This window comes from Vicugna pacos, chromosome 18 (assembly GCF_048564905.1).
Source record: "Vicugna pacos chromosome 18, VicPac4, whole genome shotgun sequence".
Classification (NCBI taxonomy): domain Eukaryota; kingdom Metazoa; phylum Chordata; class Mammalia; order Artiodactyla; family Camelidae; genus Vicugna; species Vicugna pacos.
The window spans coordinates 35,524,672-35,551,939 of record NC_133004.1 but is presented as its reverse complement, the minus strand read 5'-3'; the positions used below and the strand labels follow the sequence as shown (position 1 = coordinate 35,551,939).

The 27,268-nt window shown below is 49.7% G+C and overlaps 1 long non-coding RNA gene across 2 annotated transcripts; it reads right to left on the bottom strand.

Annotated features, from left to right (window-relative positions):
- Positions 1 to 23,963: 23,963 nt before the first annotated feature.
- On the bottom strand, positions 23,964 to 26,323 carry LOC140686961 (uncharacterized). Of its 2 annotated transcripts, none has more exons than XR_012060968.1 (2): positions 26,207 to 26,323; positions 23,964 to 25,156 (listed from the first exon to the last, which is right to left on the bottom strand). It is a non-coding gene; the product is annotated as an uncharacterized lncRNA (long non-coding RNA). The 2 variants fall into 2 exon arrangements; XR_012060969.1 differs by having other exon boundaries at positions 23,964 to 24,259.
- Positions 26,324 to 27,268: the final 945 nt, after the last annotated feature.

Sequence of the window (27,268 nt, the reverse complement as noted above, 5' to 3'; positions counted from 1 at the left end):
CAGCATTTTTAGTGCTCTGAGTCTCCGAGCAAAGGAAGTAGGTGAGACACTGTCGTCATGGCAGCTAGACGCAAATTGTCTCTTAAAATAGTATCCGCACTTCCTAAGAAGGGGCTTAGTGCTTGCGGACTGGAGTACAGACATGCATTCACCAGACATGCTCCCACGGGTCCACCGCTTCCCCCAGCTCTCCGGGGACATCCTTCCGGCACTAAGATCAGAAGTCCCCCGCTCCAGGCCATAACTAAAGGAATTTAGGCTTAGGGATTTCTGCTTTTGTCTCTTCATTAAAAAATCCTTGTTGAGCATCTGTTATGTGCCAATACCGTCCTAGGCACGGGGGTTGCAGTGGTGTACGAGACAACGGGGCACTGACCTCCCAGGGTTTGGGTTCCAGGGGTGATGACCGATCTTCCACAGGATGCAAAGAAAGAACGAAAGTTAGTGAAGATGGAAGCAGAGACCGAACGTGTGCTTGGGGGTGGGGGTGGGGGTGGAGACCATCTCTTACATGGAGTGACCAGCAAAGGCCTCTCTGAGACCTGAGAACTGAGGATGAGGGAGGCATCTGGAGACCTTGATTCCTCGGGGGAGGCACTTTCTCCACTCCTGAGGTGGCGTCACATCCTGTTCTCTGCCTCTTTCTGCACCACCAGGCTGGGTGGAGGGGCTGATCTGCTCAGTAGAGCTGGGAAGAGTCAACCAGGCACCCCTAGCTCCTCCCTCCCCGCCCTCTGCTCATTCTCCTCCCCTTTTCCATCTGGGGAGCAAGCTGCTCCCGGGGTGCAGGGCTTCTCTTCTGTTCCTCATGCTCCCCGTCTTACCTGGCGAGACCCGTCTGTGCGGAGAGGCTGTGCTGCTTCTGGGGTTTGCAGGCTATTCTGTTTTCACCTTAAGCTGCATCCTGCAACCTGGCCTCTATCAGTCAGACAAGCTACATTTTGATCTTCTGTTGCTGTTTCTTTATCTTAGTTCTCTGTTCTGACTCAGACAGGGAAGGGGAGGGTTTTCCCTGGGGCCTTCTCCCAGATCCCAACTTTGGGAAGGTGGCTCGGGGTGAAGAAGAGAGAATGTGCAAGTGTTCTGGGACAGGTGGGAACCTAGAACGTTTGAAGACCAGAAAGAGGGCGAGCGGGGCCAGCCAGAGTGGTCAGCTAGGAGAGGGTCAAAGAAGAGTCAGAGTGATGAGGCCAGATTTATAGTCTCAGAAGCCTTGGGATGGAGTTTGGGTTTTATTTCAAGCACATTGGGAAGCCAAGGGGAAGATTTTAAGCACAGGGGTAACATGATCAGATTTCTATTAAGCAAAACAATACAAAAAAAGCCAGAAGACCAGTTAGGAGAATGTGACAGATAAGATATGATGGTGTCCTGGGAACAGACTTTTGTGAAGGAAAGAGGGGTAGTTATATTCTGGAGGCAGAGCTGAGAAGACTCATAGAAGGGTTGGAAGCATTTGGGAAAGAAAGATTACAGAGAAAAATTGGGTAGCAGAGTGGGCCACCTACTGCAGCTCAGTAAGGCTGAGTGCCAGAGCGGCAGTTTCTAAGCAAGCGGCCCTGGAGATGCGCAGGACTTCGGTAGGGTGGCCGTGCCCTGGTGGACACGGGTTAAGGAGCCAAGAGGAAACCTGACCAGCCCTAGGAAGAGGCCAAGGTGTGAGCCTTGCTTTACAGGAAGCCGTGCCTTTTGTTAAAAGAACAAACCCTCCTACCTGATACCGTGAATGATATTTCTGTCCTTCTGGTCTACCCAGCTGGACCCTCAAGATCACTACCAACACCATCCTTCTTGCAGCAACCGTCCCTTTCTTTCCACATTCGCAGTCATCCACCACTCCACTGACCTCCCGGCCTCCAATGTCTTTGCTATTTTCCTTTCCCATGCTTAGCGTAAACCTTCTTCTCCTCCCTAGATTCTTACAGCAGCTTCCCTGCCCTCACTGGCTGCCCTTCTCCATTCTCCCTTCCCTTCTTTCCATTCCATCTTTCAAGCTGTCAGAATGGCCTTTCTAAGATATATAGGCTGAATCTCACAACTCTCCACCCAGAAGACAGTAGCAGTGCTCAGTTTTGTAAAGAATAAAACGAGCTCCTCAGCAGGACGTAGAGTGTTCCCTGTAATTCTTCCAGGCTGTTCCAGTTACTGTGGCTGCGAAACCAACCACCCCAAAACTTAGTGGCTTAAAACAAGGGCGTTTGTTATGCTCTTGGATTACGTGAGTCATGAATTCAGAAACAGCCTGGGGTCTCTTACGCTGCCGTCAGCTACAGCCAGATGACGTTGGAATCTTCTGCAAGCCCGCACCCTCTGGCCTCGTCAGAAATGGAGCCACATCCCCAGGGCTCATTCCTCCAGACCCTGTCTGGGGTCCCTATTCCTGTTCCAGTGCCCTCATTCCCTGGGACCCTGGATGTGTGGCATCCAGGGCCCAAGGGCTGGAGGAGCATCCCAGGAACTACCGTGTACACATTCTGAACACACTTCCCTGTTGGCTCCCTTCCCAGAGGGTCCTGGGGGCTGGCTCTCACCCAAGCATAGTGCCCCTCTCTGCTTCTTCTCACCTTTTCACAGGGGGGTTATTTCAAGCTGAGCCACTAGTGACCTCCTTCCACCTCCACTGGGGAAGAAATAATTAACGCCACGCGTGCAGAATCTCCAATTTGCAGTCACCACGGAGCCGTCCCCAGCACTCGGAGATGACTGGTTTTGCACAGTCACAGGCAGCAGGCCTCCAGGTGAGGGCAGCGAAGAATTCACTGGGCTTGGAGCACAGGCAGCTCTGCGCCTTCAGAAGCCGTGTCCTCGGGACGCGGTCTTCCCCGGTGAGAAGGGTGGCTGGCAAGGCTGGTGTGCTCCTCAAGCGAGACAACGGACAGCACTGCTCTGTAGTCCGGTCGGTAGCTGATCAGAGAATGCCTTTGATGGTGGAGAGAGCTTGCCTTGCTCCCCTCTTCCTGAAGCTGGGTCCATGACCTGCCCAGTAACTCCTAAGGGGGCCGACGCTCCCAGAGAAGCCTTGCTTATCCCTTGGGCTTGGAGCTGAAGTTGAAGAGGAGTATCAAGAAGACCCCTTAAACTTCTCAAGTGCCCCCACAACCCTCCTTATGCCTTCTTATCTTTTTAACCCCCAGGAGAGAGGACAGACCAGGCGCAGTGTCTGCTGACGCAGCTGCAGAGCAGGCCTGGGTTGGCAAAGGGAGCTGACATCCTTCAAGACCCTCCACCACGCCTCCCTCTCACACAGGTACCCCGGTGCAGCAACAAGCCCGAGGCTGCCAAATGTCCTACTACCCAACTGCAGTGTGTGCACCTGGGCCACGGGGCAGGGGCCCCGGGGTGGGGTGTCACGTGGGGGAAGGAAGCTTCTAGAGCCATTCAGGGACCCCTGGAGACCCTCGGCTGGCTGCAGGTAAGGCAGGGCTGGGTAGCTAAACAAAGCAGTGATGGAGTCTTGGGTTGGTAATGGGGAAGATGAAGGGGGGATGCTGAGAGCGTAGCTTGGGGAAAGCAGGAAGCTGAGAGTGAGGACAGGACCACAAGCCACCAGGAGCTTCAGAGACTGTGAGTCCTTGGGGCTCCCCATTGAAGTAGGGCAGGGCTGCGTCTCAGGGGCTCCCTCTGCAGACCAGGAGTTGTTCTCCAGGTGTTCTGGTGACCCATTTGATGTGGTATCAAAGCCGTCTTAATGGTGGGGTCCCGGGGCTTTAAACAAATCCTAGAACCTTTAAGAGTGGCTCAAAAGGAGTCTCCGGGGATCTAGGAGAAAAAGGGGGTGTTGATGCGCTTGACCACCAGCTGACTTACATGGAATCTTTGTGCAAATCATTAAAAGCAGCCCTCTGGGCACATGCCTGGCATCAGATAGGGTCTTTCTGCAAAGGAAATGGTACAGGACTCGGCACATGAACCAAATGATTCCAAATGAACTGAACGAACCCTAAGGCACAAATGATTTGACAGGCTGGATTTTTGGTGCTTTTGTGCAGTCTACAACTTCTGAGGACTGGCCTCTGTTAGGCTGAATAATGGCCCTCCAAAAACCATCCATGGCTTAATCTCTGGAACCTGCAAATGTTACCTTCGTGGCAAATGGGACTTGCAGATGGAATTAAGTTAGAGATCTTGAGATGGGGAGGCTCTCCTGGATTATCTGGGTGGGCCCTAAATGTAAGCGTAAGGGTCCTTGTAAGAGGAGGCAAAGAGGTTAAAGGAGGAGGTAGGAGGCGTGAGGACTGAAGGAAGAGGCTGGAGTGATTCATTGAAGGGGTCAAGAACAAGGAATGCAGGCAGTCCTGGAAGTAGAAGGAAATGGATCTCCCTCTGGCCTCTGAAAGGGATCAACTCTGGGACACCATGACGTTAACCCTTTAGAGACTGAGTTTGGACTTCTGACCTCCAGAACTGTGAAATAATAAATCTGTGTTGTTTTAAGCCACCGAGGCTGTGATTTGCTACAGAGGCAGCAGGGAATGAATACACGGCCCCTGTGCCGCTTCCTCCTTCACATGAGCCTTCTTGCTCCGTCTGTAATACGCACTGGGATTCCAAGTAAGATTTCATCTGAAGAAGGAATACTGTGGATGAACATGTTTCAAAAATCCAGCGCTGGAAGGGAGATTAGATAAAAGTATTGTTTTCAAATGTGAAATTTTCTAGAGTCGGTAAGTGCACAGCAGTTGTAACAGCACATCTTTATTCTCAGGAAATACGCTCAGGAGCATTTAGGATAATGTATGGAACCTATTCTCAAATGATTCAGGAAACAAATGTGTGCATGTGTATGTGTACATACACAGGAGAAGAGAGTGAGTGATAAAGCAAATGGAAGAAACATTCACAAGAAGTAAACCTCAGTAAAAAGTATATATACATGTTCTTTGTGCTTTTCCTGCAACTTGGCTACACATTTTGAAATTATTTCTAAATAACAAGGAAGGAAAAAAAAAAAAACCACTGCTGTGAACCAACCCCTCTTGGTACGAATGAGAACATGGAGATGGTCAGGAGCCCATACAAGGCCCCAGAAAGTTTGTGGCCGAGCTGGGTGCCAACCCCTGGCTGCCAATCATGATGATGTTACTTGATTCAAATGTCCAGTGTTCTCCTGGTCCTGATCTGGAAACTTGCCAGTTTCTCTATGAGTGGTCTTGTCCTGCAGGCATCCCATTAGGACATCATTTGTCACTATCCTGAGAGTGGAAAGGTCTCCCGTTAGCTGGATGTCCTTCCACTAAGTCCTGGGGAAGGCTTTGTTTATTCACTCACTTAGTCAGTCAACAAACATTTACTGAACACATGCTATGTGCTCAATAAGTGCTGGTCATACAGATAACACAGAATGAACAAGAGAGATGGATCTTGGAGGGAGTTTCCATTCTAGGGGAGAGAGCGAGCCAACTAACCAACAAACAAAAGAAAAAATAAACAAACAAACATTCGTTTAGTGATAAGGACCAAGAAGACAATAAAATAGGGTGTTACACTAGAATAGCAGTCCCCAGCTTTTTTTGACTGTATGTATCTATCAAGAAATTTTGAACACTTGCCACACACACACAGACATATATCTAGTGGTTTATAAATAATATTCATGTGCCACTGGACTAATGCATCACAAAATATACACAAAATGGGGGGGGAGTGGTACAGCTCAATTGTAAAGCGTGTGCTGGGCATGCGCGAGGCACCGGGTTCAATCCTCAGTGCGTCGAATAAGGGAAAAATAAATAAAAAATGAAATACACACAAAAATGTTATTAAAATGGAGTAAAAAATAATAGAAACGGAAATTCTCTCACTTACTTCTTGCACCTCGTTGTATCATCTTCGGCACCCTAGCGTGCATTCCGTTCTAGGGGTCACTGAGAGAGGGAAAGAAGGGGCTTGCTCTTGACAGAATGGTCAAGGATGTTTTCTCTGAGAAGGTGCCATTTGCCCTAAGCCTGACCAACGGGAAATAACTGCCAAGAGATCTGGGAGAGAACCTTCTACGCAGAGGAGCCAGCAGCTACCAGGCCCAGAGGAGGGAGTGGGCTTGGTGTTTCTGAGGAAGAGACAGAGGGTCAGGGTGTCTGGAGCAGAGGGAATGGAGAGCAGAATGGCCAGAGGGTGGTCTGTGAGGAGGGCAGAGGCCAGATCCTGGAGGTCTGCAGGCCACATGGGGAGTGTGGGTTTTATTCTAACAACACGGGAAACCATTACAGGGTTTCCAGAAAGACGATTTTGAATAGATTTTATTTTATTTGTTTATTTTTTAAATGGATGTACTGGGGATTGAACCAGGACCTTGTGCATGCTAAGCATGCACTCTCTGCACTGAGCTGTTTCTCTCCCCGCCTACACGTACATTTTAGGTAATTTCACCAGCTGCCCTGTGAGAAAGGATTGGAGGTTCAGGGTCAGACCAGGTAGGAACTTCCTGCAATCGTTCAGGTGCGAGAAGATGATGGCTTGAATTCAGGAGGTGGCTGTGGAGCGGATGAATCGTGATACGTTTTGGAGGAAGAGTTGATCGGATTGGGTTAGATGCGGGGAGCGGACCGGTGATGGGAGAAGCAGCATCAAGGCTGACCCCTGGGTTTCTGGCCTGAGTCACTGGGTGAAGAGACGGGCCATTTACTTCCCTGGGGAGGTCAGGATGGAGAGGCAGTGCTCACTTCTGCTCCAGGTGGGGGGAGGCAACCAGTAGGCGCTTGTGTAGACAAGCCCGTATACACACATAAGAAAGGTCAGGACTGTGGGCGTCAACTTGGGAGGCACAGGGGACAGGGGTGAGGTGTATGGGGAAGGCTGGCCTGTGGGTGGACAGCCAGTGGGCAGCAAGGGGCAGCTGGAGAGCCCAAGACAGGGAAGAGCTGCCGACAAGGAGCAGGGGGTCATCCAAGAGGAACTGCGCCCTCAACAAGTTGTGCCCAGATTCAGCCCAAACTCTTTCACACTGTGCAGCGATGCATTTGGCTGCAGCCTGGAGCTGCCGCCATGGGCCTGGAGGAGTGACAGCTGGGGGGCTCTAAGCCCTTTCGCAAGGGAGGAATGTCAGGTTCAGACCCCTGGCAGCAGGTGGCCGAGTTGGAAGCCTCTCCATGATGGCCTGGGAGGAGGAGACTCCCGGCCCCGTCTACCTTCCTCCAGGCACCGCAGCTGCTTCCAGGGCCTGGAGCTTGTGACATCTTGACAAATGAGGCAGCAGGCAAAGCAAATCAACGTTCCAGCCAGAGAGCTGCGGGCTCCCCCGGGGGGCCGAATGCATTTCCCCCAGCTTCATACCCACGGAGCAGGTATGAATCCCAGCCACGGATTCCTCTTGTAAGAAATCGCATGTTATTTTCTTATAACTGAATGAAATTTCTTTATCACGTTCCCATGCCACCCAGTGGCAGAAGACATCGCCTCTGTCAAGTTTGAGTTTCCAAATGCCAGGGCCCTCACAGGATGGTGGTGTCGGGTCAGGGTGGGGAGGTCAGGTGGGAGACGTATGGGTCTCAGTGTTGTCATCTGCATGTGCTGGGACCTCCTTGGGTCCTGCTGGTCTCTGGTCATCAGTTCCCAGGTCCACCAGCTCTCGCTGCTGCTCCTGGGCCACCACTGGGTACATGGGAGACACTGTGTTGTGCCCCACTTTCTGGGCCCCTGGAACCTCTGCTTCCGGCCCCTCTCATTATGTGGGTCCATGACACTTTTGTGCTGCAACCCAGAGCATGGGACCTGCAATTCCATGGTGGCCAGTCCGCCGAGTTACACACCCCTGGTAGACACGGCTTCTGCCCCACCATGCTGGGCTGGGCAGCCCCAAGTGGGCTGTTTGGGCAACTTCCTTAGGTTTTGCCCATGGAAAGGGTCAGAGGCTGCATCTCCCCTTGGAAGCCCAAGGTTATCTAGAAGTTTTATTACCCCCTTGGTTGCAGCCCAGGGAATGGGCTGGAGGGGCCCCTTTGCTCTTTGCTTCCACTCCATTCACCCTGCCCACCCCCAGCGCAGGGGGTGCTTATCCAGGCAGGGTGTGCGTGGTGTTTCTCAGTCTTTCCCTGCCTGTATTCTTTAGTTTCGGCCTTAGTCTAGCTTTAGATTCTTGAAATGCAAATTCCGTACATTTCCATCCCTTATTCTCTGCATTCAGCTGTGTGTGCTGTCCCTGGGGCAATGAAGGTAAAATGCTTAAGGAACTAAAGGCCTGGAAGGTAGGGTAACAAGGAACCCTGGAGGAAAAACTCACATTATTAGTTCAAAATACCCTCTTGGCATCCAAAGCATCTCTCTTGGGGTTTCCAGCTGCCTCTTGCTGCCACAGGCTGCCTGACCCAAGACAGATCCCGGAGCAGCGGGGAGAGCCTTCATGTCACCTTTGAACAGAAGCAAGAGAGCTTCCCAGACAGCTATTGAACAGGATGCTGGAGGCTCAGTGCTGCAAGGAACCTGTGTGGAGATCTTGGTCATCTTCCCATGCGGAGCCTGAGCCCCCCCCCCAACCCCCAAGATCCCAATGAACACCTCCTGTAACAGGGAGGGAACGCTCGCCATAATCTTTAGTAGGAAATTCACCCTTCATCCAAGGCAAAACTCTGCCTCCTGTAATTTCCACATATTGACTCTGATTCTGTCACCTGGACCAGAAACACACACATAAACAAAAGCCGCCTTAAAAGAGCCCGGATGGGGGCAAGACAGAAAGCATGCTTCATGGTATCCCAGAGCTAAACAATCTTGAAGTGAAACATTCTCAGTTCCTCCGACGTCACTTTGGGGCTAGGTCGGCCTTGGTTGGTAGCATAAAGCTACCACAATGGGACGGGGAGCAAGAAGATCCAGGCCTGGGGCCAGATCTGCCCCCTGGGGACCACACTGCGGGGATGGACACGGAGCATCCTCGCTGCTGGGCAGAACACAGCTGACATCAATTGGTAGCTACCACGTGCCAAGATTTAACTCATTTAGTCATCACAAGCAGCCTGTAAATCAGGCACTGTCATTATTCCCATTTAGCAGATGACGAGACAGAGGCATGAAGAGATAAAGTAACTTGCTCCAGGTCACATGGCCAGGTCGTGGCTGAGCTGGATTTAAAGCCTCCCGTGAACTTGCTGGAATGCTAACCCCCAGCACCTCAGAATGTGACTGTGTTTGGAGACATAGGGCTTTTGAAGGGTGATTAAGTTAAAAATGAAGCCCTTAAATTGGGCCCTAATCCAATATGGCCAGTGTCTTCATAAGAAGAGATTAGGACAGAGACATTCACAGAGGGAAGACCGTATGAGGACACAGGGAGAAGACGGCCATCTACCCGCCAAAGAGAGGGGGTGTCGGAGGAAACTAGGCCTGGCGACACCTTGGTCTCAGACCACCAGCCTCCAGGACCATGAGAACATAAAGTTCTATTGTTCAAGCTGCCCCGAGCAGACTAACACCGGGACTGAGGTGTTCCTGTGTTGCTGGTCACCAACCCGGATGAGGCTGAATTAAGAATATAAGATTGGGATTGGGTAACCCTCACCCGTCTTCCTTACATTAGGAAAGAGGGGACAGAAGGTGGCTCTGAACGTTGCCCAAGACGGGGTCCCCTGACCCCTCAGCTTGAGTAAAGATCAGCTTCAGCCCGGCGGTTTCAGCCTCTGAGAAGCGGTGGCCCCTTCCCTGCAGACCCCGTCCAGGTTCTGAGCCTTTGATTTCCGGGTTGCGGATGTTCTAAGAGGTTTGGGACTGGCAGCCCGCCCTGCTCTGGCAGCCCCTGCCCCAGCTTTTCCTCCACACTTGGCTCCTGACAGAGGCAAATACGGTAGAGGGGGCAGCGATGTACGGATCAAGCAAACATTGGTAGAGAACTTGTCCCACCGCCAATGCATAATGTCTGCCTTTTGGGTTCAGTGTGGGCTTAGTTAAGGCAGACAACTCACCCTCATTTAACTGGCTGCTTGGGGCTCGATTAAATAGCCACCTTGGTGTGGTTCACTCTGCAAGGAAGGGAGTGATTTAAGTGTGTCCACAGGCTGGGTCCGATGGTGCCTGCAGACTCAGTTTCTAGGTGAAAATTAGTCTAACAAGAGGAATTTCTCTTACAGCTGTTTGTTTTTATGGTGAATGTATTTTATGCCCACAAACCCAGCAGAGCAGTGACAACCTTAAGCCAACATAATAATTCACTGCTGGACAAAGCCTTATACGTTGCAGTGTGTTTTACTATCTGCCTCCTCATTGGAGAGTCATAAACACGCGGAGACAGACAGCATGCTATCAGTTACCCCCACGTCACCAATCGGGGAAAGTAACCACTGGGTCTGGGAACTGAATCGCCCACCTCTGCTCTGGCGCCCTTTCAATTTCCTGGTGTTTTCAGGGGTAACAGCTTCTCACTGAAATGCTTGGCTTTGCAGTATGTACTCTTGTGGAAATAGCCCTCCTGACCCACTCTTCAACCAGCTATAGACACCGCCTGGCGTGCACGCGGAGCCTCCTACGTTCTGCAGCTGCAGGACAATCCCTGTGCACCTGCCTCCAGTTCGGGGAGGTGAGAAAGTGACCCCAGTACCTGGAAGTGAGTGTTGACCTCATTGTGCATTGGAATCATCAGGGAACTTAAACAAAAAAACAAAACACAGTATCCATGCCATGTGAAAACAAACAAACAAAACAACAGCAACAAAAAACAATACGTCTGGGTCCAGCCCCCGAGGTTTGGTTTTGATTGGTCATCGTTGTTGCCATTTTAAAGCTCCTGCGGCTGATGCTCACGTGCAGATGGGATCAAGTACCACTGGGTAAGATGTGACCCCTTTTACCTCGGGTCTCCTTTCCAGGTGCATCCTTTCTCCTCAGCGGTGGCCTTGGCTGCTTCTTATCCTTAAACTTCTCTGTGGGTCTCCCGCAGTGCTCCTGGTTCCCCATGAGTGAAATGAGAGGGGACGCCATTTGCTCTCATCTGAGGAGAACTGAGCATCAATCTATAGCCAAGATTGGGTCCTGGTTGGAGGAAGTTTGAGAGGACAAATTCTACTTGTGCCAAGGCAACAAAGACACACTTGGTTGATGGCTGCCATAAAAATGCCTGTAAACCCCCACTTCCGTGTCCCATCTGAAGTCTCGGGAGTTGGCCTTGTGTCGGGGAGGCTGAAGAGGAAAGCCCAGCGCTGCTGACCTCTGCTGGGAGGGATGACCACTCTCTGGGCCCACGAATGCTTGCTGGCAGGGCGGCCTTTCCCGGACCCGGCTCTTGACCGATCCCTGGAGTGCTGGCCTGGTGTGAAGGCGCACAGAGAAGAAGCAGGGCCTGAGGAAGGCTCAGAGAGTCTTCTCAGAGGGAGCAATGTTGGAGGTGGGCTTTGGAGGATGAGCAGGAGATCCCAGAGATCAAGATGGGAGGAGATGACAGCTTTCTTGGCCAAGGGCAAACCAATTTCACTTCCCATACTTAGGTGTCATCAGCTCAGCATAGAGGAAGTGGAGATCGGCTGATTTGGGCCAGTGGAAAGGCTTGGCAGGAGTCTGCGCCTCCTCAGATGCCCTGTGCTGCTGCTGCTGAGGACATGGGGCACTCTGAGCAGTTGCAGACACCACACTTAGGACCGGGGCGCCCACGGCAACAGGAGATTCACCCCGAGCCCTGGGGGTTCCATAGTCCCTCTTCATCATCTTCATCATCACATAATAAGAACACGATGCTGTTCAGCTTTCAGTGGCACCATCATCTCACAATCTTGCAAAGCAAACAGGACCGGGATCATTGTCTGCACTTGACAGATGCAGAAACTGAGGCTCAAAGGGGCTAAATGACATGGCTAATGCCTAACAGAATAGCAACTAGAAATCCGATTCTGGGCGCTGGATATAGAGGGCTCATGGCTTCCTTTTTAGGCCTCAGGCACATTTATGATGGAGACTAAAACAGCTTTCGGTGACATCCTCACTAAGGCATCTGTACCTGGCCCCGGGGTCCCCTGGCAGAGGCACTGGAATCACATGCTTACTGTGAACGGCTCCAAGTGCCCTCCGCTGTTCATCCATTTCATTCTCACAATGTCCACAGTTTACAGACGAGGAAACTGAGGCCCAGGGCTCAGGTGACTGATTCAAAGGACAGCCCCAGTGCTAAACCACAAGGCCCCACCACCTCTCAAGGAGGTCAGCTGGAGCGTGCAGGGGCTTCCCAGTCAGACCAGCGTGAATGTGGATCTGGGGCTGTGATGACGTCCCCGGCTGAGCCTCCTCGCGCCTGTGCCCAGGGGAGGGCTTACCCTGCTGGCTGGCTGTGAAGCTGAGGTGAGGTCACCCCTGCAGAGTGCCCAGCATGGTGCGGGGGACTGGGTCGTGCCTGCTCTGCTTCAGGGGGTCTGACTCTGAAACCAAGCACATTGAGCGTATTGAGCAGGTCAGAGGGGAGAGGCCAGGAGGCCAGGGGAGGGCCTGGCAGGCCCCATGAGGTGACCTCGCTCTCTGCTGAGCCTTGCAATGCCCCACACTGTGCCCCACAAAAGCTGCCCCCTCGGCCAAGGCAGAATGTCGAGCTCAAACTGGAAATGTGGCATTAAAACAATTGCCACGGAGGAACCAGCAGCCGTTGGGAATCCAGGCAATAATAAATTAAATGATACTCCCAGCTCATGTGGCTTCCCTGGGGCCTCCCAGGAACACATTTCAATATAAATAATTTACCACGTAAAGGGATATTGAACTGGCCACCCAGACCTGCAGGAATAATAATAAATTCTGGTTTTGTGAATCAAAGAGAGGCGTCACCTTGTAAAGCAAGGGCCCTAGACCTGGCGTCTGACATTCTGGGATCCTGTCCTGGGCTGGCCACCGAGCAGCAAACCCACTGGGTGGCTTCTGGAAGCCCCTGCACATCCCTGGGCCTCTGCCTTCCCTTGCGAGGTGCCTGCTCAGGCTACAGGTTATTTGAGAAGCGTTTCACACACGTGCACACATACCCACGCAACATCGCAGAAGGAGAAAGCCCTTCTTCCACATGTTACTTTGAACAGACAAAAAATCATGCAAGTGATTTTTCAATCCAAGAGAGGCCAGAAGGCAAGCGGACAGGAGGGCAAAGTGCAAATGAGAAAGACCGGAGTTCCTGCCTTGTAAACGTTAACCCTCTCCTTGCCATAGCGTGGAGCGGCGAGGCAGCTGTTACCCAAGGAAAGGAGCAGCGACATGTCCTCGGTTGCGCCGCCCCAAACCTCTCCCCTTCTGTTTCAGGCTAGGTTGACTTCCTGGGCTTGGAGGTCAGTTTCTCCTCCTTCATCAGGACAGCTGCGCTGGCTCTGATCAGGGATGCTGCTATACCACGCTGCCAGACCTGGCGACCTCTTTTCCGGGCTCACCCTGCCTCTGCTTCCGGCACCGGCTCACATTTGGGTCGTCTTCTGCTCTGTAGAAGCCGTTTTTATTCTCACCACTTCCCCGAGCCGAGCCTTGGTCAGAAGCTGAGGGCTGTAGCCAACAGAGCCGGCCAGTCGCATCCATCTCAGCCAGGAAATGAACAACCGGAGACGTGAGAAGCTATTCAGCTCCAGATTCAGAACCAAAAGAGCCTTTACATTCTAACTGTACCCCTATTCCCAAAGAGAATCTATTCCACAACAAAATTTGTGACCAGAAATTCGAATTGGGTGCAGAGAAAGTCAATCCAGGACACTAGAATTCTCTCTCTCCTTCTCGCCCTTCTTCCGTCCCTCCTCCCTTATGGAAATATTTCTCAAGTACAGATTATAAGGAAGAAACTCACAGAGCGACAAAGAGGGTGGGGAGAGAAGACAGAGCCCATGCTCTCCAGTAGGAGATACAGAAACATTAGCCGACAATTTCAAAGTAGTGCTTTGAGTGTTATAATAAAAGATACACAGGATGCTGGGAGGGCAAAGAGGCATCTTATCCAACTGTGAAATAAAAAAGAGGTCAGCAAAACTTCCTAGAGAAGGAGCTACTCAAATTGAGCTGCAAGAACAAAGTGGAGCACAGAGCAAGTCAAGGTGGGACACAGAGTAGCGTTCCAGACAGAGCACACACAAAGCAACAAGCCAGGGAGAGGGATGCCTGCAGCTGAATGGAGCAAGACAGCGAGGCCAGAGTTCAGCCTGCAGCCTGGACTGCATCCAAAGTGAGGCAGACTCATGGGCTGGTCATCGTGGGCCCAGAGCTAAGAGGTTGGAGCTTTGTCCTGAAGGTTCTCTGGAGCTGTGTGAGTCAGGAAGAGCAAAGAATCCCGCTAGGTATTTCAAAGGCAGGGATTTAATAGAGGGAATTAGTTGCACAGGTGCTGGAGAGCTCAAAGAGCAGAAAGGACTGGGGGGAACCCATAGGTAATTGCAGGAAATGGCTACCACCGGTAGGGCTTGGGGACAAAGGGAAGAGGGATTCATGAGACCCTGGAGGTGCAGAAGAGAGGGTGCTCCCCAGCTAGTGCTGGGGTCTCTGAAGGCACGTGTCATGCTGGTCCTGGGAGTGTCAAGAGAAGCCAGAGTCTTCACCCAACAGTCCCACAGGGCACACTGCACTGCTTGGGTCACTGGGGGCTCTCCCCACCCCCAAGCAATTCTCCGACACCAGCTGGGTATCCTACAACTCAATTCTGACACTGTCTACCTGGAGATAGCACCCAGTCCCACAGGTTAAGGGCTCAGTCCCACAAGACACCCTCACCCGCCCCCACTTCAGAAGCCAGTCACAAATGCAGGTTGTTACCAGTTCATCTGACTGACCAGCTGTACATTGGAGGTTCCAACAACCCTCTCCCTGGGTTCATTTAATTTGCTAGAGCGGCTCACAGAACTCAGAGAGAAAAGCATTTCCCTTACTGGATTACTGGTTTATTAGGAGAGGATATAACTCAGGAACAGCCACATGGAAGAGATGCACAGGGTAAGGGAGGGGGAAGGGGTGCCGAGCTTCCAGGCCTTTTCTGGGGTGCTGTTCTCCCAGGACCTCTGCAAGGTTCAGCAGCCTGGCTCTCTGAACCCTGTCCTTTTGGGTTTTTATGGAGGCTTCATTACACAGCGTGATGATTAAATTATTGGCCACTAGTGATGTATTAAACCTCCAGCCCTTCTCCTCACCCCGGAGGTGAGGGTGGGGGTGGGGATGGGATGGAAAGTTCTAACCCTCTAGTGCCTCCAAAAGCCACCTCATTAACTTAACGAAAGACATCTTTATGTTCTCAACTCTCACCAGCACAGGAAATTCCAAGGGTTTGAGGAGCTCTGGGCCAGAAAAAGGAACTAAGACCAAATATACATATTTCTTATCATCTGTCACAGTATCACAGACAAAACACCACTGCTCAGGTGAAGATGACACACCAGAAGGAGCAAGGCTCTTTTCTTCATGCAGGAAGACCAGCCCAAGACGGGGACCAGCCTGACGGGGACCAGCTGGCCACGTGGTTTGCAGAAGCCCAGCCCAAGCCTCACAAAGCAGAGTGTAGAAGGTGGGTGTGGAGCCAGGAGATGTGAGCTAACCAAGAAGGGTCTGATGTGGGTTTGGGTTTTGGAAAGACCACTCCATGTGTGGTGCGGAGAAGGAACAGGATGGGCTGGGGGGGCCTGTGAAGAGGAAGATGCCTTTCTCCAGGGGTGGGAGACATGGTAGGCACTGGGGATCAGGCTGGGAAGAAGATTCAGAGATGAGGTGAAGGCACCTGGAGATCAAACCATCCAGTAGGTTCAGCATAGAAGGAGAGATGCAGACACTTACTTGGGCAAAGGCGTGAGTGGTACTGTGGTACTGCTCCCAGCATCAGGCACATGGAGAAAGATGAGGAAGAAGCACAGGAGAGGTTGGGAGAAGAGGAGAAACAGCCATTCTCTCTCTGCTTGTCGACGTCTGAGAACAGGAATATCAGTCCTTAGCAGGACAGCATCCCACCGGTCCCTGTAATTGTTAATGACTCTGCTCTTTTGCACAGAAAACAACTGCGTCCCACAATCTCCATGCATACATCCTAACACCACCTTCCAGAGCAACACAGAACATTTGTCTTCTCCTAGACCAATATTTGAAGACGATAGTTAGCTAAAAGATTGAGTAAGAGGTGTGTAAGGGGTTGTAATAAGATGCTTAGGGTATTTGGTTTTTGGCCCAAAGAAGCACTAGCCAAGTGAGTGTCAAGAGCAGGCTGGGGCTTGAGGCTGAGAGGAGGTGACAGATGCTTCAGCCTGTGGACAGGGGCTATTCAGGGAGGACAGAACAGAGGAAATGCTGCAGGACAGAGAGTGGGGGATGCAACCCAGGAGGAAGGTGGGGGGTGGCACTGGCTTGTGCTGTACAGTCAGATGGCTGCCCCTTGGAGGACATGCTTGGGACAGCCGGGGGATTCCCAAGGGGTCAGCTTATCAATGTCAAGAGGGTGAGGACATGATGGGCATGGCGGTGGTCTTGGCCCTGGAGACTCTCTGGTCAAGAACAGAGGCCGGATAAGGCTGTGGGGAAACACAGCTCCTCACTGTGGAAATTACAGAGACCAGAGGAGAAATCCTACCCACTGCCCCCATGCAGAGACAGGTGAGGGGGCCAGAGGAGACTGGGGAGGAATCCATGGACCTGTGGCCACAGACGATGCAAAAACTGAGACTGTGGAAGGCAAGGGGGCTGTGGGGAGGGACAGTGATAAAAGATTGATTTCTGATAACCCCCCTGTGCTACTTCCCTCGGGCTGCACAACAAAGTACCACCGATGGGGCGGCTTAAAGAACACACACTTATTTCCTCACGGTTCTGGAGAGTAGAAGTCCGAGATCAAGGCGCCGGCGGGGTTGGTTTCCTCTGAGGCCTCGCTCCTTGGCTTCTCTCCCTGTGTCCTCACACGGCCTTCTCTCTGTGTGTCTGGGTCCTAACCTCTTCTTGTAAGGACACCAGTCCTATTGGGTCAAGGCCCACCCTAATGACATCATGTTAATTACCTACTTAAGGACCCTATCTCAGAATACAATCACATTCTGAGGTACCAGAGGTTAGAACTTCAATGTATGAGTTTGACTGGAGGGAGCACAGTTTAGCCCATGATTCCCCCTGAAGCCAGGGGACCACATTTTACATTTTTTAACACTCTTTTTCATACAGCTCCTTCTCAGGCCTCAAACATAACTGACCCATGTTAACTGACTTGAAAACCTAGTCTGAACCCAGCCCTAAAATATCCCTCATTTGTCCTGTTGACTTCTGATGATCTAGGTGGAATCACAGTATCTTTCCAGTTAACTGAATTAACAACTTTCAGTAAACCACAAAGTCTTTGTGAGTGAGATCTATCAAAACCTTGTGAATTATTATTTATGCAGTTTCCATATATAGAATGATAGCTTGTTGAGTTTTTTCCTGGAAGCCTAATGAAATTTTTTTTTTGGTCCAGTGGGAGGTAGATACTAATGATCTTTAGGAGAGAAAGTTAATAATTCAGTATGATGCATCCTGGGCACATCTGTACAAATGTATATCTGTCAACGTTTCAAGAAGTTTAGAGAAGGAAGTGATATGACATGGTTTTTTTGTTTGTTTTTTTGTTTTGCCATGAGGTCTTCTGGAAAGGGCAGAGGAAGTCTTATCCGTCAAGAAAACTGCTGGAGTTCTTTCAGAACTTTTTTGAAGAATGAATACTCAAAATGGATATCTTTATATTTTCCCAGTTGGATCTCTCATTTTAAATATGCATGAAGACTTGTTTCTCATTTCACTGGATGTATGAAATACACATTGAAGCTTGATGTTATACTCAAACGTAAGACACATACATTTTTCATCTCATCTGCCTTTAAGAACCAAATTCATCAGAAACTTATTAATTCAAACTTGCCTTCGAGCTTCTGATTGCCAAGGGTTTTAAAAAGATTATAGTTTTGCTCTACGTGCCTACAGAAGAGCCTTCATATTATTAATAATAACGGCTAACATTTATAAAGTTCTTACTCTGAGCCAGGCACTCTGCTATATATTTTACTTTGCATCATTTCATTTAATTCTGGCAGTAACTCTATGAGGTAAGGGTGATTATATTTCCATTTCCCTAAAGCTTAGACAGCTCGTATAACTTGCCCAAGGTCATGTAGCTAGAAAGTGTTGGAGTTGAGACTCAAACCCAAGTCTGGCCTCCGCAGCCGGACTCTACAGCCCCACGCCACGTGACATGCCATGGTGTGCGAACAGTGAGATCCAAGATGGTGGTAAGGAAACCCTATTCTGTCAACAGATATCTCCTATATGTGCTAGGGCTCGACTCTGGGCTCGATACTCTTCAGACAAAAATGGAAAAGAAACTGTGCCTTCCAGAGCGCTGAGCCCAGAGGGGAAGGCAGCCATGTCCAGGGCAGACTGGCTCATCACATGTTAAGTGCCTTGGCAGGAAGGGCACAAATTTTGTGTGAGCACAAAGGGACATGCAACTGACTGCCAGGGAGGAGGGCAGAGGTGCAAGAGGAGGTCGCTGACATTTGCCCTGAGTTTACAGGCAGAAGCAGAAGTCTGCTAGGCAAACAAAGAGGTAAAGGCATGAAGGATAGAGTCAGATTAGAGTTATGAAAGGGCCTGGCTGGTCTGAGGAGCAGTGAGACGCTCAGTTGGAGTGGTGAAGACTGACTCTGAGGTTACCAGCTTGGGAGGCTTGGTGGCTGGTGATGGTTGAAATTAGAGGGAAGAAGACGAGTCTAGCTACAGAGTGTGGCTTTCGGGGGCCTGTGGTCCTTTCCAGGGAGACACAGAGACTAAGGGTGGACGGAGCCTTAGACCTGGGCATCATCAATAGACAGGAATTGTTGGAGCTGAAGCAGTTGATAAGGTCACTCATGAAGGTGTGCAGAACAGGAGGATGCAGGCAGCAGAGGTGGAGGCAGGGGAGGTAGGGATGGTAGAACTGGATGGGAGCCTGGGAGGACCACGGTCAGACAGGTAAGGAGGAAACCAGGAAAGATGGTGAGACTTAGGAATGCTCAATGCATTTGATGCCTCCTAGAGCACTGAGTGAGAGGTTGGTAACAGTCCACTGACCACTTATTGGTGTCCTAAGTTTTAGCAAGTGATCAAAGTTGAAGAAGGAAGAGAGTGACCCTGGGGAGACACAAAGACGTGGTGAGCTGAGGGGTGGACACGGAGAGCAGGGAGACAAAGCAGTTAGGGCTGAGATGGGTGACCAGGCAGAGCAAGGTGCGGAAGAGGCCGGCAGGGCTGAGAACCCGGCCAGATCTCGGGGAGAAAGTGTTCTCCTAGGCAGGAGAGAAGGATGAGGGTCTCCATAGAGATGGGCAGGAGAGAAGGGAGCGAAGTGGAAGGACTTTCTGGGTTGTGACTTCTGTTGACCCTGGGAGGCTGGGGGAAGCTCACTTATGAAGAGTCAGATGAGGGCAGGGCACGTAGGTGGGAAGGGAACAATGATGGTGACAGTAAAGATGAGTAAAAGCCAGTGAGAATGGCAGCTGAGGGCCTGATAAGGGACCGACAAGTGTGGTTAGAGCCAACTGTATATTTGTGGTCTTACAACCTGGATATTTATAAGTGATTTTCCTCAGGAGCACATGGTTGGCCCTTTTGGAGGAAGATAAAAGAAAATGGACCATTAGATAGACCCTGACCTGGGGATGCCCAGGTGGGTGTGCGGGGATGATGGAGGAGACAAGAGACATGCAAATACTGGCAGCAAAGTCTGCATACTTACCCTGCGAGTCAGGCTGGGTCAGAAAGCCAATGAAGTGAGAGGAGGGCTGGAGGTTGAAAAGAATAAAGGATAGAATTCTTGATGAGATTTAAAAAAAAAAAAAAGCAGGCAGGAGAACATAAGGGCTGGAGCCGCCATGGCACACTATATAAAACGTCTAAGAAAGAGCATTTGGGGAATGCTGGGGTTCAGGGTGGGACTGAGGAGGCAGGCAGAGGAGCCATTTTCCTTAGTTGCATCCTTTCCCTGTTCACACACGTTTCCCCCAAGCTTGCCTCTGACCCAGCTCCCAGGCTTCTCTCCCTGTGGAAGACAGAGGTGGTGACCAAGAGCAAGCAAAGTCTATGTGGCCTCCTGTCTCTGAAGCACGTGGCCCTGACCTTCACCCTGACCCGACACAGGCCTCCACCCCTCAGCCCAGGGCTCAGCCCACAGAATCAGCCTGATGGACCGCAGGAGGTGCTAAACCCATCTTCTCCCACCCCCAGAGCCTCAGGGGTTTTCCCAAGTAACTGTGAGATGGGTCCACTGTGTACTTATTAATCTGTCATTAACTAGAATAGGGAAAGAAGGCTAGTGCTGCATTCTGCTGAGATCACTTTGATGGGGACCAGGAGGGCCTCTTGGCCACAGGTGAGAAACCAGATAGAGAACCTGGACCATACCTGATCACTCAGGAGGCCGGCACCCGAGACTCCCCAGGCTGCACACCTTGACCATCTGTGGCCTGCTGGACAGGAAGCAGCCGCAGGAGCAGCAGCCTCTGACAGGTTGTGGAAGGTGCCCCGCCTGCCCCAGTGGATGCATCGATTAGTCCCTCTCAGCCCCGCACCTGCCCATAGCCTGAGTCCCCTCGTCACGGGCTGCATCGGCCTGCCGCATTGTCTCGGGGTTCCTGGAGGGTCCATGACATCATCCCTGCAGTCCCAGGACTGAATTGATGAGGATCACTGACAGAATACTGAGGACAGAGGGGCAGAGGAAAAGGAATTGCTTGTGGCTGAGCCGAGGTGGGAGAACCCTCCTGGTGGGAGAATTAAGGGTGGTTGTTGTTGTTTGTTTTTTCTCCTTTCCCCTCTCTCCCTGAAGGATACAGAAAACAGACTCTGGAGAAGCACTCACAGATTCTCTGCCCAGTGGGGTGGACGTCTGCTCCACCAGAGCGGTCTGTGTGCCCAGGACTGATTAAGAGTGGAAACAAACTCCCGACTCCTACCCCCAAGTCTGGATCATGGGAAGCCAGGAGGGTTTACACCTGCACTGAGGCATCCAAGCGACCAGACCCGAACTTTCTGGTTTCTTCCTGCTCTGTGAGTCTGCGTCTAAAAGGTAACATCTCAGACTCAATTGAACATGCAGTGCTGGCTTTCATCCCTTCTCTGAGCTAGTGGAAGTGTAACAGAGGTAGAAAGTGCCATTAGCTTTCTCAACTAGAAATTTCTCTCCAAAAAATGGCTTTGCTTCTTGGCAAGAGGTTCCAAAAATACAAGCATTAAAAGTGATGCCTTCAGGGACTTTTAGGATGGCAGAATGTCTCCAGACTGTGACTATTCTAAACACCATTGCTCTTAAAAAGAAAAAAAAAAATCACTTACTAAAAAAAGCAAAGGTTCTCGTTTTTCTGACATTTTTTTTTATTTTAAAAAATTTTTTTAGTCTCTCAAAAAATGCAAGCTTGCCACTGGAAGGGAGTGTTAACGAGCAAGTGGCCGAGGAGGTTTTCTTCCAAGGACAAACAGCCAGCCACTCCTGGTGGCTCTGGACTCCATCCTAGCCAGCTGGGGCTGTGATACTAGAAGATTCCCAAGCTTCTGTGTTCCCAACTGTAGACAGAGTGACTGTCTCTACTGTAGATGAAGTTCTGTTATTTACAAAGCCCCCCCCCCCAAGCTAACTGTTGTCAACAATGCCACGCAGATACACACAACCGACACGGGCACTTTCCTGGCATCTCAGAAGACAAAAGAAACTTTCCCCAGATCTGCAACTACAGGGGAATGTTTAGGTATTTTGTTAAATGCCCAAGAAAAGCAGCCAATTATTTGTTAAAAGCAACTGGAAGATCTCTCTAGGTGTTATTCTGTCTTAACAGAAAAGTGGCCCTTCTCCTCATGTGCACTTATTGGTAAAGCAATTCAGTAATGCCATTAAGGCTGTGAAAACTGGGAACAGTCAACTTGGAATATCTTCTTCTGAACAAAACTGTTATAAATCATACTGGAACTACATTTTGGTAATAAATATTTGTCCACTTTTCTGGTTATTTCCTAAGAATTTATCCTTAGAAGAGGCACTATTGGCTAGATCTAGGAGTGTGGGCATTTTTCAAGATTATGGATCCATTTTGCCGGATGGCTTTCCAGAAACAGTGTTTTACCAGCTCATTGTTATTTAATTCACATTTGGTTATTAATGAGCTTAAGCAATACTTTAAATATTTATTAGCCACTTGTGTATCTTTCTATGAATTATTTGTTTAGTTCCTTGGTCCCTATATCTTTTTGTCAATTTGTATGAACTCTTTATTAAGGCTATCATATTTGTTGCCAACATTTTCCCATTTGTCCTTTAATTTTATTACCATTTTGATATATTGAATTTTAATAATTTTATATGTTCAAAGGTATCCGACTATCCTTTATTCTTTCCTGAGTGATATATACCATTGATGGAGCACCTATGACATGCAAGGCCATCCATAAGAGGCTTTGTGCAAATGCTCTATTTGATCCTTCCATCAAGCACTGGAGGCAAGTGATATTATACTCATTATATAGATTAGAATGTGGTAATAATGAAATAAAATAAAATAAAATAACAATATGATGGCTAACTGTGAGCAAGTACCATGCTCCAGGTATCGTTCTGAGGACTTTAAATGTATTATTAACTCATTTAATACCGGAAACAACCCCACAAGGTCAGTATGATTATCATCCTCATTTAATAGAGGGAAAAACTGAGGACAAAGAAGTTAAGCACGTTGTCTAAGGATACACAGCTGGAAAGTGGCAGAGGTCACACTGGGGGGGATTTCAGAACTTGTCCCAAGTCACAGAATTATCCAATGATATCTGTGTGAGTCAACCCTGGGTCTGACGCTGACAGCCCGGGCATCTTTCTATTACTCTAAAGTCCCTCCCTATTCAACTATAACTCTGGACCTAAGGTCTGTCATCTTATATTTGAGATCTACACTTATATGACTCTTGTTTGCTTTTTCTTATGTCTTTTGCTGCATGAATCATGCTTAATTTTTCATTTGTTGCATGGCTTTGGAAGACAAGTACCTTATATTTTATTCTGTGGAATGAAACCTCACAGTATCTGAGTTTTTGCTGTTTAATGCAACCACAATATCCCAAACAAAGTACAATAAAAATAATAAATAAAACCATCAAGACCATTCTTTAAAGGGGGATGTTCCTGTCTCTCAGGTGGCTTATATACACATCTATGTTATTCTTCTGTGATGAAGCCCAAGGCCATTTCCAAAAGTCACATTTCTCTGTAATTAATGTAAAGTGAGTAGTTGGGACATCTAAATGTCGGTGGTTTTTCCTTAGCAAAAGCCCATGAAACCAGGAGGGAGGAGGAGGGTGGAAGAGCTGCCTACGTGTAAAGGAAGAAGCCATGTATTAAAGATGAACAGAGCAAAAGGCCAGCACTGAGTTAGGCAGGCAGTACTACACCCATTATGCAGATGAGAATGTGGTAATAATAACCAGAAAGCAATGCTGGGCCACATTTGGCTCACACGAATTCAACCACACACATTTCAGAGCAATCATATGACTGTTTTCCTGCTTCTTGGAATGTCTAGTAATTTTAGTTTTCTTCCCTCAAATACTGTGTTGAGCTTTTGGCAGGCAGCTAAGCTACCTGTGGATCACTCTGATCCCTGTAAGCTTTGCCGGGGTGGGTCTACGGTAGACTCCACGGCAATGACAGTTGAGCCCTACCGCTAAAGCGGGCATCTCTGGGGTCTCCACTTGGTGATCCACGAACACTCCCCACTCTGGCTGTCTGGCGCTCAGATATCTCCCTGTTCTGTGTGAGCTCTGGGAATTGTTCAGCTTAGACACTCAAACCATCCTTTGTTGGCCTCGTGGAGTTTACTCTGTGCACACGTAGCCAGGACTCAGCAAAGAATCAAGGGGACCCGTGTGTTGATGCAGGAAGTAGTTTTCTTGAGTTGCTCCCCTCTTTCTAGAACTCTGCCCCGAATGTCTAGTTGCCTCAGCCTCCCCAGCTTCCAGCTCTACCTCCTCCACTCGGAGGGGCCCTGTTGTGTCCCCTTCCCTACTGCTGAGCACTGGAAAGAAAGCTGGACAAGCAGTGGGCCACCTCATTTATTTCTTTCTTCAGGGTTCACAGTCTCTGCTACCTGTGGCCCCAAAGTCTGGAAACCGGTGATTCGTGTAATCCATGTTGTTTGCGGTGGGAGGTGATGTGCAATCCTTATGACTCCAGTCAGTCCAACAAGACTGAGAGCCATTTAACCACCACAGGCGAGTCTACCTGGTGAGTGAACGCTGAGTGCCCTGGCGTGCAGCGGGAAAGGAGGAATGAATCTCCTGCTTCTTCGATTTGTCTTGGGGTCCTCAGGCTGCTCTGGGCTGAGTGTTCATCCTGTGTTTAAAGAGGCGTTTTTTACATATAATACGGCCCCCACAGTGCAGGTCAATGAATTCCTTTGGTGCCCATTCAAGACACAAAGACCTGTCCTTGTGGGAGGAGAAGGTGCCTGGTCGGACTGACTAAGATGCGGTCTGTTACTCTCCAGTGGAACAGACTTTCCAAGGGCGACTTCTACTCTAGACAGTTTTTACTTCATGGGCTAACGTTGGAACCCAGCCACACGCCGCAGTACTGAGACCTCTTTTTAGGGGTTGGGTTAAACTGCCTTTTTGTTTAGGAGTCTTGGGATGAGAAGATTTCTCTATCCCTCAGCGGGACTTCCCAGCAAGTTCTGTAACCAACACTGTACTGTTTATGAGCAATTGTTCTCATCTTAACCCAGGCCCTGTTTCTACCTAATGATATTTTATACCTATTAGCTTTCTTTCATGAAAGAATCCAAGTAGTGTAAATCTGGGCCAGCTTGGTATTAAATTTTCACTCTTCCTCCTGCAGTCTATAAACCAAGATGCGTGCTTTACAGCTCTGAGCCTTGACCTTCTCATTTGTAAATGATGGTAATGATTTCCCCCTTGCAGGGTAGTTGGGGCAGTTAAATGACTTCATGCCCACTTATTTTTCAGCTCTCTGGTGTGGCTTCCTAACCCACTTCTCCATGGAGACTGCTCCTATCAGAGTCACCGATGTCTACCATGTGCCAAATCCAAAGACTCTTCTCTGGTCCTGATTTTTACTTGTACATAATTTCACGTAAATGTTGAGTAGAGGTCAGACATCTTTACTGATGGAGATGAAGTCGGAAATGCTTTGGAGGGCACCACTGCTCTCAGTGTTGGAAATCCTCAGGGCTTGACCACGAAAGCTCTTCTCTTTTCTTCCACTGTCTTCCTATAGGATCACATCCATTTCCATTTATATGTCAATTCACATGTGCCTCCAGACCTCTCTTATAAGCCGTAACGTGTGTTCAACCTCCTACTGGACAAGTTCCTATGTTTCTATCGGACTTTTCAAACCAAACAGCCCCCAAGCAAAACTCAGCCTTCTCACCTAAACATACTTTTCCTCCAGGCCTCTCCTCTCAGTTAATGTCATGTCCATCTATGTTGGCTACTTCTTTGAGCACACCAAGCTGTTTCTTGATGGCCTTGCACTCATTCCTCCATTCTCCAGCCTCTGGTCTCTGCCTATTTCCTAATCATCCACTAAGAGTCCACTAAGGGGGGCAGGGTATAGCTCAGGGGTAGAGTGTGTGCTCAGCATGCACGAGGTCCCGGGTTCAATCCCCAGCACCTCTGTTAAAATAAACAAATCTGATTACCTCCCTGCCCCCAAGAAAGAGTCAACTGAAAGATCACTTCCCCATAGAGTCACTTAATCTGTTCTTTTCTTCCTTTCACCCTCCTGCAGCCATCTTCCCTCTCTGTGTCTCTGTCTTCGTGCGGCATCCTCCTCTCTGTGTCTCTCTCTCCCTTTCTGATAAGGACACCAGTCAGACTGGATTAAGAGCCCCCCCCCAGCTCCAGTGTGACCCATCTTGACCCAGCTAATTACATTTACAGCGACCTTATTTCCAAGCGAGGCTCCATTCTGAGGTACCGGGACTTAGGACTTCAACAGTACCTTTTAGGAGGGTGCACAATTCAACCCGTAACAGCACCTTGTTTTTCCTTTGGTGGCAATTTCTTTGGTTTACAATTATATCTTTATTTATGAGCTTACTTGTTTAAAGTTTGTCTCTCCTACCGTCCATGAGGGCAAAACCTGTGTCTGTCTTATCAGCACTGTCTCCCTGGAGCCTAGCACAGTTCCTGGCGTAACTCTAACGTCAATCACAGCACCTATCTGATACCCGGCGCATCGAAGGCTCTAGTAAATGGTAACTCCTTTTGATTCTTTAGGGAATTTTTGGAATATTTTCCATTGGAAGTATCTTACCAGAATCTATTGTATTCTGTACATGTCCAAGGACAGGGAATGAGGGTGGAGCCAAAATCCTCAAGGGATGTTTGTGTTTGTCTCTAAATATTAAGAGCCATGCGTGGCTGAGGAATGGAACAGCCTGGTCCCAGGTGTCTCTGGGGGGACCATGAGTTGCCATGTAAGAATGAGACCCCCATTGTGATGCTGAGGTGCACAGCCAGCCCCTGACTGTCTGGAAGAGCGTCTGCATCCCTGCCAGTGTTCATCCTTCACCTCTGTCAACCATTTCCCACCGGCAGGGCTTCGTCTGTCTGGCTCAGGGATGGAATATGAATCAGGCTGTCCCTAGTATCCAGAATTAATCATTTCTCCTTCACATTGATTGTACACCCCCAGAGCCCTGAGCTGGGCCAGAAGTTCTGGAATCTGTTTTCTAAAAATATTTTCCAACTGGCCAAAAATATTTCTGCTGGTGAAAGGGGGAGAGGTGCGTTAGGGAGGAGATTGTTGGAGCGTCGAAGTAAGGACAATTATTGCGGAGAGCCGAGATGAGATCTGACTGCTGGCCAACAGGAGGATGGCCAGACAGCGGCAGGAGGGGTAGGGGACTAGTCGGGAGCAAGAATCATGAATTGGCAGTGGTATTTGTCTGGAGTGGGGGCGGCTTCTAACGTTTATTAGCAGGGCTCAGCCACCTGAGAACCAGAATGTGGACTGCGGGGGTAGGGGGGCACAGGCAATGGATGGGAGGGGAAAGGAATTTTAATCTGGAAAGGGCAAGAATTGAAGAAAGTAAGTATTAGAAGGAGAAAGGGAGGGCTTAAGGAGAAATGGAGCAAAAGAAAGAGTGCAGTGAAATGAAGAGTAGGAGACGACGTTATAGCGCTTGAGTTTAGGATTTCAGAAGTGTAGGTATTCAGAGCGAAGAGGAGGGGAGACCCATTGATGGCTGGCTGAAATGGAGCAGCGTGGGAGTCACTGGAACTGAAGAGGTCAAAGAACTGCGAAGTGAGGATGCTGGTGGTACAGCCCCGTCTCCCAGCCTTTCCGGGCAGGCTCTGAGCCCACCACTGGGGC